Source organism: Cetorhinus maximus, chromosome 16, assembly GCF_964194155.1.
Source record: "Cetorhinus maximus chromosome 16, sCetMax3.hap1.1, whole genome shotgun sequence".
Taxonomy (NCBI): domain Eukaryota; kingdom Metazoa; phylum Chordata; class Chondrichthyes; order Lamniformes; family Cetorhinidae; genus Cetorhinus; species Cetorhinus maximus.
The window spans coordinates 16,345,176-16,361,982 of NC_135894.1; the positions used below are offsets into that span (position 1 = coordinate 16,345,176).

A 16,807-nucleotide genomic window follows, 5' to 3' on the forward strand; every position below is an offset into this window, starting at 1 on the left:
CCACTCTCAGTTAGGGATGCGGGGCTCCAGTTAGCCTGACCTTTCAATGGACATAGATCACCTCACGATGATAATCTTCACACATTTGCCTGATAGACATGAAAAAGCTTCCTCCTCGACACCATCATTTCCCCATAATGGTCAGCCCTGGCACTTGCAACCCTGAAAATGCAGACACACCATGGAGTCCTCAAGGTTCTGCTTTGTTGATAATAAAGAGCACACATCAGCTGCATTCCATCCTAGCTCCTTGCCCACTTCTGCCCTCAGCATTGTCTTCCTATCAAGCTAACATATGAGCATCGAGAGTATGCTCAATGGTTCCATTGAGCATAACACATCTCCATATGGATGTAGAATCGCTGAACCCGGCAAGTGCTTAGGCGAGGGGAGGCTAAACAGAATCAATGGGCCAGTGCTGCATCCCTTCTTTTTGACGACAGCCTTGTGGGCACCATGCAGACAATTCCAAGGTGCAAGACGTTTAAAGCTACAGCTGTGAGCGAGAGACAGAGCACCAGCACATTGAGGGGGGAAGGTGCACACACTTATTGGTCAGCTTAGCAGATGTACACTGGTAGAGTTGACAATGCTCATGACCTCCAAGTATGGGCACATAGATTGCAAACACTCACAGATGACCAAGAGCATGCAGTTAAAGGACTGATTACCCTTCTCCATGCGCAACTCCTTCTACACTGCACCATCACCTTTCCACAATGCAGACAAGTTAGGGGACTACATGAGCTTCCATCTTACACAACCAAGAGTCAACATCACTTGAACCTATAATGCATGTCGATGAGATGTCCTGCACGTGCACACTTTACATTGAGGATGAGGCATCAGTGATGTCGGGAATGAGCTGAGAAGGGACACACACTATGCTGTGATGGCTGCACACAACATCAACCAGAGGCACAGAATGTGAAATCTGCGATAAGTGTGGGGAGGGAACATTATGTGACATCTGATCGAGCACAAGACAACTCAGTATACACAGGAGGCACACACAAGAGGAGATGTGGAATGGGTGCAATTCTATTTACATTGGTGGAAAGTATAAACATGTGGTGAACACTCGTGCCATTGTTGTGCTCCCAATGTTTCTTGATCTTCCTAACCCTACCGCTATGTCTTGGTGCATCCCCGACATCCACAGCAGAGGTGGAGGCAGCCTGCTGACTGCTACGCTCTGCTGTCTATGATGACCTTGGCAGGCGTCCTCTGGAGGGCTGAGACTTGGAGGCCTTGGCCTGCTTTGGGTCTCCTGCTGTGGGGGAGGTGCACCCTCCTCGGCCTGTGGAGCAGCAAGTGATGGGCTCACAGACAGAGGGGGTGGGATCAGTTGGACACTCCCAGACTCACCTGGATGGTTGGCCCCAGGGTATCTGGCTGCTGGTCCTTATCTCTATCAGAGCCCAAGTGTCCCTGGCTGCATCCTTGAGGGGAAGGGGCACCTGCAGTGAGATCTCATCCCCTTAATATATCAAGGGTAACGAAGATGCTTCTCCTGAACTCATTTGTCATAATGAACCCTTGGTTGCCCATTTCTTAAATGGTAAAACCCTAACAGCAGAGAATCGTCCTGCCTCCAGAATAGCCTCACACTGACTGAATAAAACACTGCTATGTCCTCAATTGGAGGGCTCTGGCTTGAGCCGCGCCCATTAAAGAGACTACAAAGAACCAGGGGGAGAATTTTCCACTCGTTGGGCACATGGGTGCCCGACCCAGCCGAGTGTAAAATGACGTGCGATAACATCGGGCGAGTGTCCTGGCATAATCACACACTCACGCGGTATTTCAGTCAGCAGCGTGCCCGCCGACAATTAAAAGGCCTATTACGGCCATTAAAAGGGCAATTGAATGAATTTTTCACTACCCATCCAACGGTTGACAGGCAGGTGAAAAGACCAAGCGGCCTTTGCATTTTTTAAGAAATCTCATCCACAGGCAGGATGAGGTTTCCAACAGCAAATAAAATTAAAATAAAAACTTTTAAATTTAATGAATAACATGTCCCTGCTCATGAGACAGAGTCACATGAGGGGACGTGTTTTCTAACATTTAAGAAAACTTTATTTTTAATGTTTTAAATTGTTCATCTCCCTGAGGCAGCTCTGTGCCTCAGGGAGATTTTCACGCGTGTAGATGCGCACAGGCATGAACCTCCTCGCTCGTCCTCCTCTCCCCCACCACACAGGCAGCGCTGAGCACTGCTGGTCACGTTTCACGCTGGGCGGGCCTTCATTGGCCAGCCAGCGTGACATTGCGGTCCGGTCCAGATCGCGGGCAGCCGTTGGCTTCCTGACCACCCCCACCCGCACTCGTCCACCCCCACCGAGCCCACCTGACGAGGGAAAAATCCCCCCCACCCCATGTCAATCTAACCCACTTCCCTAGGATGTCAATCACCTGGTATGTTTTGGGATTGAGTGGGTTAACTAGATGCGTTGTGCCAAGTGCAATGGATTAACAGTGATGACTAGCATATAGCATGTTGTCCAGCCACATTACGAGAAATATTATTCGCCCAATAGCTCTCAGTGACTATACATTCCAGCAAACTATTCTTCAGAAAGACTCACAGAATATTGCCTCATTCAATTGAACATAATGATCCCCATCTGATTGCAGCTCTAATAATCCAATTGACATCAGTGGTTTGCAATCACATTTAGGAAAACACTTGTTCAGAGCATCAACCGAAGACTTATTAATTACATCAGCATGCCCCATTGACCACTCATGCCTCTTTGGACAACTTTCCTAGGCTGTGGAGGTGTCAGCTGTGGGTCAGTTCATAGCACCCTCGCCTTTGAATCAGAGGGTTGTGGGTTCATGTCCCACTCCCGGAAACCAAGAACTGTGATTGTACTTAAAAGAGTTGCAATCTGTGACTGTTGATAACTCGAAAGAATTTTTGGAGGTGTCAGCTGTGGCTCAGTTCATAGCACCCTTGCCTTTGAATCAGAGGGTTGTGGGTTCATGTCCCACTCCTGGAAAAAAAAACCAAGAACTGTGATTGTACTCGAAAGAAGTTGCAATCTGTGACTGTTGGTAACTCGAAAGAGTTTCCTAGGCTGTTTGAGGTGTCAGCTGTGGCTCAGTTCATAGCACCCTCGCCTTTGAATCAGAGGGTCGTGGGTTCATGTCCCACTCCTGGAAACCAAGAACTGTGATTGTACTTGAAAGGGTTGCAATCTGTGACTGTTGATAACTCGAAAGAGTTTCCTAGGCTGTGGACCGCTGTCCATTGAGAAATGCGGCTACAAAATTCAGATGACTAGCCGCACATGTGACCTTAGACATTTGAAACATTACAAAAGTGAAATGAGCAGGCAGCCTGAAGTTTGGCAGGCTGCCTGCATCGAAAGCAACAGGCGTGAATTAATTACCCATCACAATTCCCATGTCTGTTTTTCAGGGGACTTTGAATTTCAAGGCCACTCAGTCTTAATGCTTCAACATTTCACACTGTTACTCAGGCCGGAATCTTCCAGCTCCCTGGCGAGCCAATGAAATCTCCGTTCACATCGGCGGGACCGGAAGATCCCTCCGGCGTGAGGGGCTGGAAAATTCCACCTCGGTGTCAGCTGTGGCTCAATGGAACCTGAGGTAAAAAGCCACGAGCTCAAGTTCCAATCCAGAAACTCGGGCACACAAACCCCCAGCTGACACTCCAGTGAAGCACTGAAGGGGTAACATCTTTTAACGTTAAACTGAGCCCAATCAGTTCTCTGAAAAAGGCCCTGTAGTACCGTTTTGAAGAAGACCAGGGACCTGGCCAATGTTTATCCATCAACCAACATCATAAAAGTAAATGAGATTCTTACAGGACCTTGCTCTGCGCAAGTTGGCTATCTTGGTGGGGACGGGGGTGGGGGGAGGATTTTATTGAGGCTGCAAGAGTTGGAAACATGGTGTGTGGGGTGACCTAATGAGACGGGATGCGAAATGTTGATTTCCTGGTGGCGGGTTGAGATGCAAAGATTAAGTCAGCAGCGTGTTTGCAATGTATCGAGCCTCATGTCACCCTGTGGCAGGTTAGTACTTGTAATACATTTTGTATGCCGCGAATACTTGTTAGTGTAAAACTTTTTTTAAGTTATGTCCTACCTTCAAGTTAAAGCCAGCGGCGCTCAAGAATCTCCTGGCACCTGGTTCAGGTTTGTTTGAAGCTGGATGCACCAATCCGCTTTGTGCAGTTTGTGTGTAAGGTCAGCAATTTTATAACTCTACTACACAAGGGAGGGGAGCAGGAGAATGGCAGCTTATGTGGAGACTTGAGACTGGCAGGGATGAGTCAGTGGTGAGGGGTGGAGGTGCGATGTGGGCTTCAGCATGGAAGAGTGGAAAATGAATACACGGGAGGCCTGATGGTGGGGTCAGGGGCATGGAGGAGTGAAGTGAGAAGGGCCTGGTGTCTGGTGTGGTGGGGGGAGGGGTGGTAGAAACAGCCAATCAAGGTAAAAAAAATGAGGGGCTGAAAAGGTGGTGTCAGTACTGTCCAAATATCGGTCCATCTCAGGGTATTGGCTAACAGAGTCCTTACAGGGTTTTAAGTTTACCCACAACATTTCAATTATCCCTGCTGACACTGATCTGGGACAATGTTCTTTACAATGCATAGATAGGAGAGCCAGCTAAGCATGCCATTTCCCACAGAGTGATGAGTAAAAAACTAGACTCTAACCTGAGCATTCAATAAACTGAACAAAAAACACAACATTGTTTCTCCTACAATAAAGGGAATGTCCCTAACTCCCCTGTAATCATCAATGTGTGCCAACCAGGAGGTGTTGCCAGTACATTTAGTTCTCTGACTAAGCTAAGTCTCAACAAATAATGATGATCCATAAATGAATAACGTGAAGCCAATGCAATGTGAAATATTTACAAGTGAAATTTAAATTTGAACAAACACCCATGTCACTGTTGTGCTCTCCATTAGTCTTATATTAATGACAATGGAGTTGGGTAGGAAAGTTTCGGCCTTGATATAGAGCCTTCCGGTTGGTCCAGGAGACTCCTTGGTAGCCCGCCCGTAACTGCAACACTGTCAGCGAGCCGATGGGGGGGTTTCACCACTGAAAAGCTTCTCCTGCTGTATGGTCGCGAGTGTTTCCCGTGGATGCTGCTGGAACTTTAGATTTTAATTGTAATCGTGTGGGAAACAGGAAAAAGCAAGAGAGCGGAAGCGAGGTTACACTGTCAGGAATGGCATGCTGTTGACAAAACCCCCTTACAACACCCCCCCCGCACCAACACCACCACCCTCCCCCTACCATGTCTCTTATATTATAACCGACTGTGCTTCAAAAGTACCTCGTTCGCTGTAAAGTGTTTTGGGATTCTCCGAGGAGAAACCTGGCAGTAATGAAGATGGCTGTCAGAAGACTGAGGAATAAGTTCAATTGTTTTTTAATGGTTTCCTGTGAGTCAGGAGGGGCAAGAGGGCTCCCATGGATCCATCGGAAAACATCAAGCTTCCCCTAGACTCCCCTCACTCACCCGCCCCCCCCAACCACAATGCTATCCTGATCCTCATCATCTGCTCACTCCATGGCAATGGCTTCCTGATAGCTGAAATCTCACTTACATCCAGCGGGCGAGGAATCATTCCCACTTTGGCACTCATTAACTTACACTCGTGGCCTGAGTCCAAATCAGGGTGAAAGGCTCCAATAATCGATAATCTAACATGGACATTTTCAACCTTTTCATTTTCATCCCAGCACCACAGCACTGAATCCCTCTGGGGGCCCTTGTTAAACGAATGACAACAGAATTGTTATTTAAGTGGCTGCGTTCTCCAGTATTCTCTCTTTATATGCCTGGTATGTTGACTGTAGTGTTTTATAACTAGAGATACAGCAGCTGGTGCAGACCATTTTGCTTTCCTCAGAGCTGATGAACTGGAGAGGCGAGCAATAGCCTCGATTATATTGGATACCACAGAATGTGACATCAGTGCAGCACTCGACAGAGAAGAACTGAGAAAAACAAGGGACAGCGCCCATGATATAAGGTGGCATGAACTGTGGACCCCGAGGTACCAGTGGCATCAACACATCAAATAGACTGCCCCAGAACTATCTGAGATGGCTGATGAGCAGTGACTTGAGAAGTTGGGAGACTATGATGGATCTGTCACATATATAAAGAACAAATTCAGATATTGATGCGAGTGGCGCTGACAAAGCAGTATTTGTTGGCCATCTCGAGTTACCGTGAGGGCATCTTGAGTTGACCATGGAGTGTGGGATTGGAGCCAGATCAGCTTGGGGTGGTAGTTTCCCATCCCTGAAGGACAAGGTGAGCGAGTTAGGCTGCAAGGGGTCTGATGCAGATTTGAGTGTTCTGAGAGTCTGCAGCTCAAATGGGAATCTGTTTTTGCAGGTACTGATGGACTTGCTATGTCTTTCCAACATTTTGTTTTTATCTGCAGATCCAATAGGCTACCAGCAAGTCACCAACAATAACACAGAAGTCACAGTAGGCCGTGAATCTCTGCCTCAGAGTTATAGAATATTACAGCACAGAGGCCATTTGATCCATTGTGGCCATGCTGGCTCTTTGAAAGAGATACCAATTGGTCCCATCCCGTGCTCTCCCTCCGCTCCCCCGGAAATATTTTGTTTTCATATACTTATCCAGTTCCCTTTTGAAAGTTATTATTGAATCTGCCTTTACCACCCACTCAGGCAGTGCATTCCAGATCATAACTACTTGCTGCGTAAAAAAATCCTCCTCACCTTCCCACTAGTTCTTTTGCCAATTATCTAAAAACTGTGTCCTCTGATTATTGACCCATCTGCCGGTGGAAACAGTTTCTCCTTATTTACTCTATCAAAACCTTTCAGAATTTTGAACACCTCTATTAAATCTCCTCATAATCTTCTCTGTTCTAAGGAGAACAACCCCAGCGTCTCCAGCCTCTCCACATAACTGAAGCCCCTCAACTGGGACCCATTCCAGTAAGTCTCCTCTGTACCCTCTCCATGTCTTGATGTCCTTCGTAAAGTTGATGCCCAGAATTGGATACAATGCTGAGTCATTCTATTTTGAGCACTGATCATGCATACAGTGCCAGTTTTGCTCTCCATCACGATGGAGTTAGGTGTCTTATGACGTGAGTTACACAGTTCCCCTTCTGTTCCAATGGAGCAACAGGTCACATAACACATTTCTCTAGGTAGCATGGCATCCCAGGACTGGATAATACACCTATTGACTGCATGCATGCCGCCATTTTGGCCTCTGTGCAAAATGCAATGCCCCGTGCCAAGCTCAAGTACTTTTACTTTGTCGATTTGAAGTAGGTACCCAACCACCAGTGCAGAATACTGGAGCTAACTGCCCATCTCTCAGGGATTTCACACGATGCCTTCATTTTAAGGCAGTGTCTCAGTGCCACCATCTTTTCAAAAAAATAAATAAAAGCTGGAAAGACAGAACTAATTACAATAGTGTGCACGCTGGGAATTGAAAACAGCAAATGCTTTGTGTACCCCTTAAAATAATTAATTCCTTCACATAAATCTAAATTTGTTTCCATGGAGACAGGAATAGCTCAGATGACATGTGGTGGTGTTGGTGCTGTTAATGAGCCAGTTAGACCTGATTTTTTATTCACTCCCATCAGTCCAAGTGGTGTTTTATTTTAAAATTGTCAATATCCTCACAAGTTACCATGGCAATAATATAATTGCAGGAGGACGAATTAGGTACTGATTAGCACCCTGTGACCTTCAGCATCTAGGTCGTATCAAATTATTGTAAAGTGCAATTAGCATTCTGGGCCTCATCAGTCACACTGCTAATATTTTAGTGTCAGTAACTTTCTTACACAACTGAAATAAAATAATCATAGAACCATACAGCACAGAAGGAGACCATTAGGCCCATTGTGTCTTTGCTGGCTCTTTGGAGAAGCTTTCCAATTAACCCAACACCCCAGTTCTTTTCCTACAGACCTGTCAATATCTCCTTTTCGCCATATAAGTCCAATTCCCCTTTGAAAGTTACTGAATCGGCTTCAACCATCCTTTCAGAGCATTCCAGATCATAACAAGTCGCTGTGTTAAAAAAAAGCCCCTTCATCGTCCCTCTGAGTTTTTGCCAATTGATTTATATCTGTGTTTTTTAGCTACCGACCATCATGCCTATGAAATGCCAGCTTGATTTCTTTTGGTTCAAAGACATCGTAGATGGAACTTGTATTCACCAATGTTTCAAAATGCTTGTCTGAGGAGGTGGGATGTCCTAAGTAGGACCCTGTGTTAGGGTTAAGGATAAATGGCAGACATGCTCTGATTTACTAAGCACCAATGTGTTGTATTGGTTAATTTTGCAAAGCCCTAGAAGGGTGAAAATTCCTATCAGGGAGCAATTTGGGCAGGAATGGCACAATGCATGAGACTCCACCAATGTCTGCAGCTTGAATTCCATATGTCCATGCATTAGGGTGGTTCAGAGAATAACGGACAAGTTGAATGTTGTCAGAACAACCCAGAGAACTTGTTGGCACATGAGGAGGAAGGTGACATGTCTCAGGACAGTGAGATTATAATAAATTTCCTTTCTCAAGTAGGTAGCCCAAGTATGTAAGACATCAAGTATTTCCTGTTGGTCTTTCACTGCTGCAAAACACACAGGCAACCTTCCAGCCCTTTGAAGGAGTACTAAACAGGGTCACACAGTAACAGGACATCAATTCAAGTTGCAATTTATAACTGAAACTGTTGTCATATAAATCTTCCTGAGAGAACACAGAGCTTGATCAACGTTTAACTACTCTCACTAGGGACAGAATCGTCTGGTCCCATTGGAGGCGGATGTCATGCGGGCATGAGCGGAAAATATAGCGAGAAGGCTAAAATTTGTTTAACGGCATGGTGGTACCAGTTTGCGATTGTCCGCTCCACCCTTCAGTGGTGGGCTGTGTTTTCCACTGCTGCACATCAGGTCCTTTAGCATCTCATTATAAGCCCTGCTCGCCAGAGTCATTCACCCCCACATCAAATTTACCCCCCATGTCACCGTAACTTCAGAACCGTGTGCTTCACAACCGCCTTTAAAAGGCGTGCACCTGGCGACCTGAACTTCGAGGGGAGCTCGGAGGTGAGTGCCCACAACCTTGCACTTGCAAGCATGGTCCATAGGACATCAAGGAAGAGGCACCATGCATTGGTGGGGTCACAGGCAAGTAACATTTTCCCACCAGCTTTCAGTGAGCTGCCAATGCAAGGGCTCCAGTGCAGGTCTGGCCAGGGGTGGGGGGTCAAGGCAGCACAGATTGAAGGCAGCAAACTAGCACATGCCAGGAGGGCGGGGGAGGGTGAGGGAAGCGGCCAAGCTATTGGGAAAGCTTGTTGAAAATGAGCATTCTTCCACAGCTGAGACTGTTCACCTGCAGCTCCATTGAAATGCTTGGAGTTCGGCCTCTGAAGCTTCTCTGCCCCCTCATGCAACGCAAGAGCATGAAAGTGCCAGCAAATGCTCCAGAACTTTTCACTCCTGGCTGTAGGCTGCAAATTAATGTGCATTTTAGGGGGCAGTGAACAATTGGCCGACTGGGCAAGTTGTAGAATCCCCTTGCTAAAGCAGGCAATGGTGCAGTCACTGGCAGAGGTGCTCACAGCCCCTTGCAATGTCTTTATTAAGGTTTGGACCAGTATCCATCATGGTCCAAGCTAACAGCGCAGCCTTGCAGTGGGGTTTAGGAGAATGCCTGCGCCTGAGCTCAGAGCACAGCATGCAGTCCAATGGCCGATGCTGCCACCAATTGGTCAAGTGGATTGGGGTGGAGGTGGGTGAGGTTTCGGACAGCCAATGAGTGCGTTACACACTGGCCATCCAAGTGGTGGCCAGCACTCTCCTGCATGCATGAAGGGGGCTTCAGACTTAACTAAGAGAGGTTCTTAGTACTGCCATGCAAATCCATGTGTCTCTCTCTTTGATCCTGCAGGAGGAGAACATCAGGATCATGTAGCCTGGTGATTTAGCAGTTTGCCTCATAGCTTACAGGGAGCAGAGAAGAAGGAGAAGAGAACAGCAGAGGCGCCTGGCCCAGCAAAGGAAGGAGCACCGCCCTCAAGATGAAGGGGCAGCAGGGCCTGCTGTGTACGCAGCTGAAGATCCACAGAGAGCCATCGCTCGTAGACACCTCAGTAGGCCCAGGGTCTACAGACTGCACCTGTCATTCCTGCAGATGACTGAGAACCAGTGTCACCAAAGACTGTGTGTGTCTAGGGAACTGGTCGGTTACATATACCACCTGCTGCAGGATTTGGCACCATGGGGACATGGATGCCATCTTCATGGATCAGGAAAGCCAGGACGCAAGAACGCTGGGATTTGCGCAGATCTCTGGCTTTGCACAGGTGCAGGGTGCCATTGACTACACTCACATGGCGCTTAGATCTCCATGGCAACAAAGAGTCAACTACATCAACCGCAAAGGCTTCCATTCGCTGAATGTTCAGCTGGTCTGCAACCACCACAAACACATCCTCAGGTCTGTGCATGATTTTCAGGGACCGTCCACATCTCCTACATCCTTAGCAGGTCTCAGATCCCTGACATCTTCCAGGATCCACAGAGGCTGCAGGGTTGGCTCCTCGGGGACAAGGGCCACCCACAGAGGACGTGGCTGATGACTCCTGTGTGTCTCAGACTGCAGCAGAGTGACGGTATAATGAGACTCCACCTGGGCTTTGGTGGGGCAAACAATAGGCATTTTGAAAATGAGGTTCCAGTGCCTCGACAGGTCCAATGGAGCACTGAAATACAGTCCACTGAGAGTATTGCGCATCATTATCACTTGCTGCACTATACAATTTGGTGCTGCCATGGCGGGAAGACCGTTGCTGAGGAAGAGACCGAATAACTGCACATCTCCTCTGATGAGAGGGACGTCGAAGGGGGCGCTGGCAATGAGGCCATCGCACTGGCCAGATGAGGCAGGCGCACTCTGGAGGCCCTCATAGCCGCAATATCTGTGGAGGATGATGGCGAGATGCAGTGAGGACAGCCCTGACACCCTCACCTTGCGCCTGTGAATGTTTGACTCCTTTGTGGCTGATGTCAGCGCACATACCCTCAGTGCTGAGGCTCATGTCATGGGGATACAGCGGAGGCCCTAATAATCGCTCAATTCCAGGAGGATGATGATGACCTGCAGAGAGGACACTCCATAGATCTTCACAGAGCCTCTGTGAATGACTGACTCCTCTCTGGCTGAGGGCAGCTCCCTTGCACAGACTGCAAGTCATTTTGTTTTTATTCATTCATGGGAGGTGGGTGTCGCTGGCTGGGCCAGCATTTATTGCCCATCCCTAATTGCCCTTGAGAAGGTGGTGGTAAGCAGCCTTCTTGAACCACTGCAGACCAAGTAGTGTAGGTACACCCACAGTGCTGTTAGGGAGGGAGTTCCAGGGTTTTGGCCCAGCAACAGTGAAGGAACAGCGATATATTTCCAAGTCAGGATGGTGAGTGACTTGGAGGGGAACTTCCAGGTGGTGGTGTTCCCATCTATCCGCTGCCCTTGTCCTTCTAGGTGGTAGTGGCCGTGGGTTTGGAAGGTGCTGTTGAAGGAGCCTTGGTGAATTCCTGCAGTGCATCTTGTAGATGGTACACACTGCTGCTACTGTGCGTCGGTGGTGGAGGGAGTGAATGTTTGTGGATGTGGTGCCAATCAAGTGGACTGCTTTGTCCTGGATGGTGTCAAGCTTCTTGAGTGTTGTGGGAGCTGCACTCATCCAGGCAAGTAGGGAGTATTCCATCACACTCTTGACTTGTGCCTTGTAGATGGTGGACATGCTTTGGGGAGTCAGGAGGTGAGTTACTCATCACACGATTCCTAGCCTCTGACCTGATCTTGTAGCCGCAATATTTATATGGCTAGTCCAGTTCAGTTTCTGGTCAATGGTAACCCCCAGGATGTTGATAGTGGGGGATTCAGTGGTGGTAATTCCATTGAACATCAAGGGGCAATGATTGGATTCTCTCTTGTTGGAGATGATCATTGCCTGACACTTGTGTGGTGCGAATGTTACCTGCCACTTGTCAGCCCAAGTCTGGAAATATTGTCCAGGTCTTGCTGCATTTCGACATTGACTGCTTCAGTATCTGAGGGGTCATGAATGGTGCTGAACATTGTGCAATCATCAGCGAACAACCCCACTTCTGACCTTATGATGGAAGGAAGGTCATTGATGAAGCAGCTGAAGATGGTTGGGCCTAGGACACTATCCTGAGGAACTCCTGCAGTGATGTCCTGGAGCTGAGATGACTGACCTCCAACAACCACAACCATCTTCCTTTGTGCTAGGTATGACGCCAACCAGCGGAGGGTTTTCCACCTGATTCCCATTGACTCCAGTTTTGCTGGGGCTCCTTAATGTCACACTCGGTCAAATGCTGCCTTGATGTCAAGGTCAGTCACTCTCACCTCACCTCGGGAGTTCAGCTCTTTTGTCCATGTTTGAACCAAGGCTGTAATGAGGTCAGGAGCTGAGTGGCCCTGGCGGAACCCAAATGGGCATCAGTGAGCAGGTTATTGATGAGCAAGTGCTGCTTGATAGCACTGTTGATGACCCCTTCCATTACTTTACTGATGATGGAGAGTAGACTGATGGGGCGGTAATTGGCCGGGTTGGATTTGTCCTGCTTTTTGTTGGGCAATTTCCACATAGCTGGGTAGATTCCAGTGTTGTGGCTGTACTGGAACAGCTTAGCTAGGGGCGCGGCAAGTTCTGGAGCACAAGTCTTCAGTACTATTGCTGGAATATTGTCAGAGTCCATAGCCTTGCAGTATCCAGTGCCTTCAGCCATTTCCTGATATCATGTGGAGTGAATCGAATTGGCTGAAGACTGGCTTCTGTAATGCTGGGGACCTCCAGAGGAGGCCGAGATGGATTATCCAATCGGCACATCTGGCTGAAGATTGTTGTGAATGCTTCAGCCTTATCTTTTGCACTGCTGTGCTGGGCTCCTCCATCATTGAGGATGGGGATGTTTGTGGAGCCACCTCCTCCAGTGAGTTGTTTAATTTTCCACCACCATTCACGACTGAATGTGGCAGGACTGCAGGTCTTAGGTCTGATCCGTTGGTTGTAGTATCACTTACCCCTGTCTATCACTTGCTGCTTATGCTGTTTGGCACATAAATAGTCCTGTGTTGTAGCTTCACCAGGTTGAGACCTCATTTTTAGGTATGCCTGGTGCTGCTCCTGGCATGCCCTCCTGCACTCTTCAATGAACCAGGGTTGATCTCCTGGCTTGATGGTAATGGTAGGGTGGGGGATATGCCAGGCCATGAGGTTACAGATTGTGGTTGAGTACAATTCTGCTGCTGATGGCCCACAGCGCCTCATGGGTGCCCAGTCTTGAGTTGCTAGATCTGTTTGAAATCTACCACATTTAGCACGGTCGTAGTGCCACACAACACGATGGAGGGCATCCTCAATGTGAAGCTGGGACTTCATCTCCACAATGACTGTGAGGTGGTCACTCCTACCGGTACTGTCATGGACAGATGCATCTGTGGCAGGCAGGTTGGTAAGGATCAGGTCAAGTATATTTTTCCCTCTTGTTGGTTCCCTCACCACCTGCCGCAGACCCAGTCTAACAGCTATGTCCTTTAGGACTCGGCCAGCACGGTCAGTAGTGATGCTACCGAGCCACTCTTGGTGGTGGACATTGAAGTACATTCATATACATTCCAGAGTACATCCTATGTCTTTTCCACCCTCAGTGTGGTGTTCAACATGGAGGAGCACTGATTCATCAGCTGAGGGAGGGCAGTATGTGGTAATCGGCAGAAGGTTTCCTTGCCCATATTTGACCTGATGCCATGAGACTTCATAGGGGACAGAGTCGAGGTTGAGGATTCCCACGGCAAACTCCCTCCCAACTGTATACCACTGTGCCTCCACCTCTGCTGGGTCTGTCCTGCCAGTGGGACAGGACATACCCAGGGATGGTGATGGTGGAGTCTGGGACATTATCTGTGAGGTATGATTCCATGAGGATGACTATGTCTGGCTGTTGCTTGACTAGTCTGAGAGACAACTCTCCCACTTTTGGCACTAGCCCCCAGATGTTAGTAAGGAGGACTTTGCAGGGTCGACAGGGCTGAGGTTGCCGTTGTCGTTTCCGGTGCCTAGGTCGATGCCGGGTAGTCCGCCCGGTTTCATTCCTTTTTTGTGTCTTTGTAGCGGTTTGTTAACAACTGAGTGGCTTGCTAGTCCTTTTAGGGTCAACCACATTGCTGTGGGTCTGGAGTCACATGTAGGCCAGACCAGGTAAGCATGACAGATTTCCTTCCCTAAAGGACATCAGTGAACCAGATGAGTTTTTACAACAAATGGTTCTATGGTCATCATTAGACTTTTAATTCCAGATTTTTATTGAATTCAAATTCCACCATCTGCTGTGGTAGCATTCAAACCCGGGTCCCCAGATCATTACCCTAAATCTCTGGATTACAATCCAGCGACAATATCACTACACAATCGCCTCCCCCTAAGTCATAGGTCATATCATAGAGTCGCAGCCATGAAACTTGAAATGAACCTGATCCTTTGTCAGCCTTCAGCACCCATCCCCTTCAGGAGCACAGCGTCACTGGTCACAGATGCTGAAGAGATGGGGGCCAGCCCCACCTTAAAGGTGCTGAGAGCACACAGAGAGAGAATGATGGAACACTGTGAGTCCTGCCCACGACATTCTGGCAGCAATGACCAGCACCATCGAGGTGCAGGCATCACTGATGTATCCAGTGAGTGTGAAGCTGGACCATCACTTTGGTCTGAAGGTTCCACACTGCACAGGGAAGAGGCCCTGGACTGAGACACCTGCCTTTATCATGTGCAGGGACCAAGGTTTCACAACTGAGTGACAAGAACACTTCTCATCATAACAAGGAGACATAGACAAGGAGACATTTTTGGGACTTTATTTACAACCATGAACATTATGAACAAATGATTAACACCCATGCCCAGGCTGTGTAACTACATCTTCTTAACCTTCCTAACCCTGCCCCTATATTTTGGTTCTCCCCCAGCATCCACAGCAGAGGCGGAGGCAGCCTGCTGACTGCTACACCCTGTCGATGATGACCCTGTCCTCTGGAGGGCTGAGACCTGGAGGGCCCCAGTCTGCTTTTGGGGTCCTCCTGTGTGGCAGTGACACCCTCCTCGGCCTCTTGTTGCTGGGGCTGCAGATGTCACAGGAATAGGGGATTTGGATCAGCCAGACACTCCGAGTCACCTGGGTGGATGGCCGGGCCCTCGGGAGGTGTGCTTCTGCTGATCCTCCTCCCTATGGGTGCCCAGGAGCCCCTGGCCGGCTCCTTGAGGAGAAGGGAAAGCTGGAGTGAGACCGAACAGCACTGCACCCCTCTCGCATTGACACTGCTGGAGGCCAACTATGGCGTCAGCGATGGAGTCCGGCTCGAGCAGCAGTGCAGGACTGATATCCTAGGCCAAGGTCTCCAAGGCAGCCACCATCCTGCCAGTGTTGACCTTGATGCGTTGGCATGCTGACACTATCACCTCGGGCTGAAGGCAGACAGACTCCCCCAATCTGAGGAGTGCACCAGACATCCCTTCCTGATGTTCCCCTGATTGTCTTTGCAGCTCCAACAGCTGATTGAGAACCAAGCCCAGAGGGTCATCGTCTGACTCGGAGTCAGCAGATTCCTTGCCTCTGGCAGCCCTCCAAGAGCTGGCAAAAAAGGATGTCTCTGCCTCCGTCTGCTGTGGAACAGACTGTGCGCTGTGCTCACCAGACTGTGATCCCGAGGCTACTCTACATCTAGGTGTGTGTCGTTGCGCTGTTGGCGGGTGTGGGTGAGCGCCATGACGGGTCTTCAATGGTGCTGCCCTCAGGGTCCTCATCCGAGGTTCTCTTGGCACTGGGGTTAGGGTCACGGGTGCCTGAGTGTGACGTGCCAGATGTGCCTAGGAGAGAAAGTGGAGATTGTTAGAGCTTGGAAGCTGTGTTGAACACAGAACAGTGCACTCAGGGTAGTGTTGAGAGAGGGTTGATGTGGGGCAGGATCTTCACGTGGGTGCCCGCCGCCAACCTCACCATCGCCGCAGAAACAGCCGACATCCTCTCCAGCCAGCTCCAACGCTCGGCTCTCATCTGGAGTGATGACCTTGATTTCCAGCCCTCCACCCCCAGTCTGGGACCTCTCCCGGTGATTGTGCGCAACCTTGTCCTACATAAAGACAGGTGGAGAAAGTGTGAGTAAGGCACATGCCAGGCCAAAGGAGAAGGATGCCAGGCACGCATGTGTGCTGAGTGGAGCCATGGACAAGATGAGGAGCCATTCTACAGAGGACATGAGGCCAGATGGAGATGTGAGGGTGTGTGTGTGAGAGTGAGTGGTGATGTTCTTTGAGCTGACAGTGAGTGAGATGCCAATGAATGCGTAATGGGCTTGTAAGTGGGTGAGTTGAGAGTGATGAGCTGGTTGACTCACCTGGAGGCACAGATGAGATCATTCATTCTTTTTCTGCATTGGATGGCCAACCTCTTGTGTGCAGCGTTGGCACTGACCACCTCTTCCACCGCCTCCCAAGCCGGGGCAGTAGGACTGATGGGCCAGATCAGGGATAGAGGACCTCACGGCTGACCTCCACGGTACCAGAAGGTGTCCCAGGGATGAGTCACTAAATCGGGGCTCTGCAATCTTCCTGGCTTTTGGGACCATGTTTGTTGAGCAGTCCTGGGCTACAAGCATTGAGAAGTGTGCACGCGCCTACATTTTAAATGTGGTGCCACG

The 16,807-nt window shown here is 49.0% G+C and overlaps 1 long non-coding RNA gene across 1 annotated transcript in view; it reads right to left on the reverse strand.

Moving 5' to 3' along the window:
• Positions 1–4,208, reverse strand: part of LOC144691921 (uncharacterized) — a 50,853-nt gene extending 46,645 nt beyond the window's left edge. Inside the window, exon 1 of the long non-coding RNA XR_013579232.1 lies at positions 4,123–4,208. This is a non-coding gene — a long non-coding RNA (uncharacterized LOC144691921). The remainder of the gene's footprint in view (positions 1–4,122) is intronic.
• Positions 4,209–16,807: the final 12,599 nt, after the last annotated feature.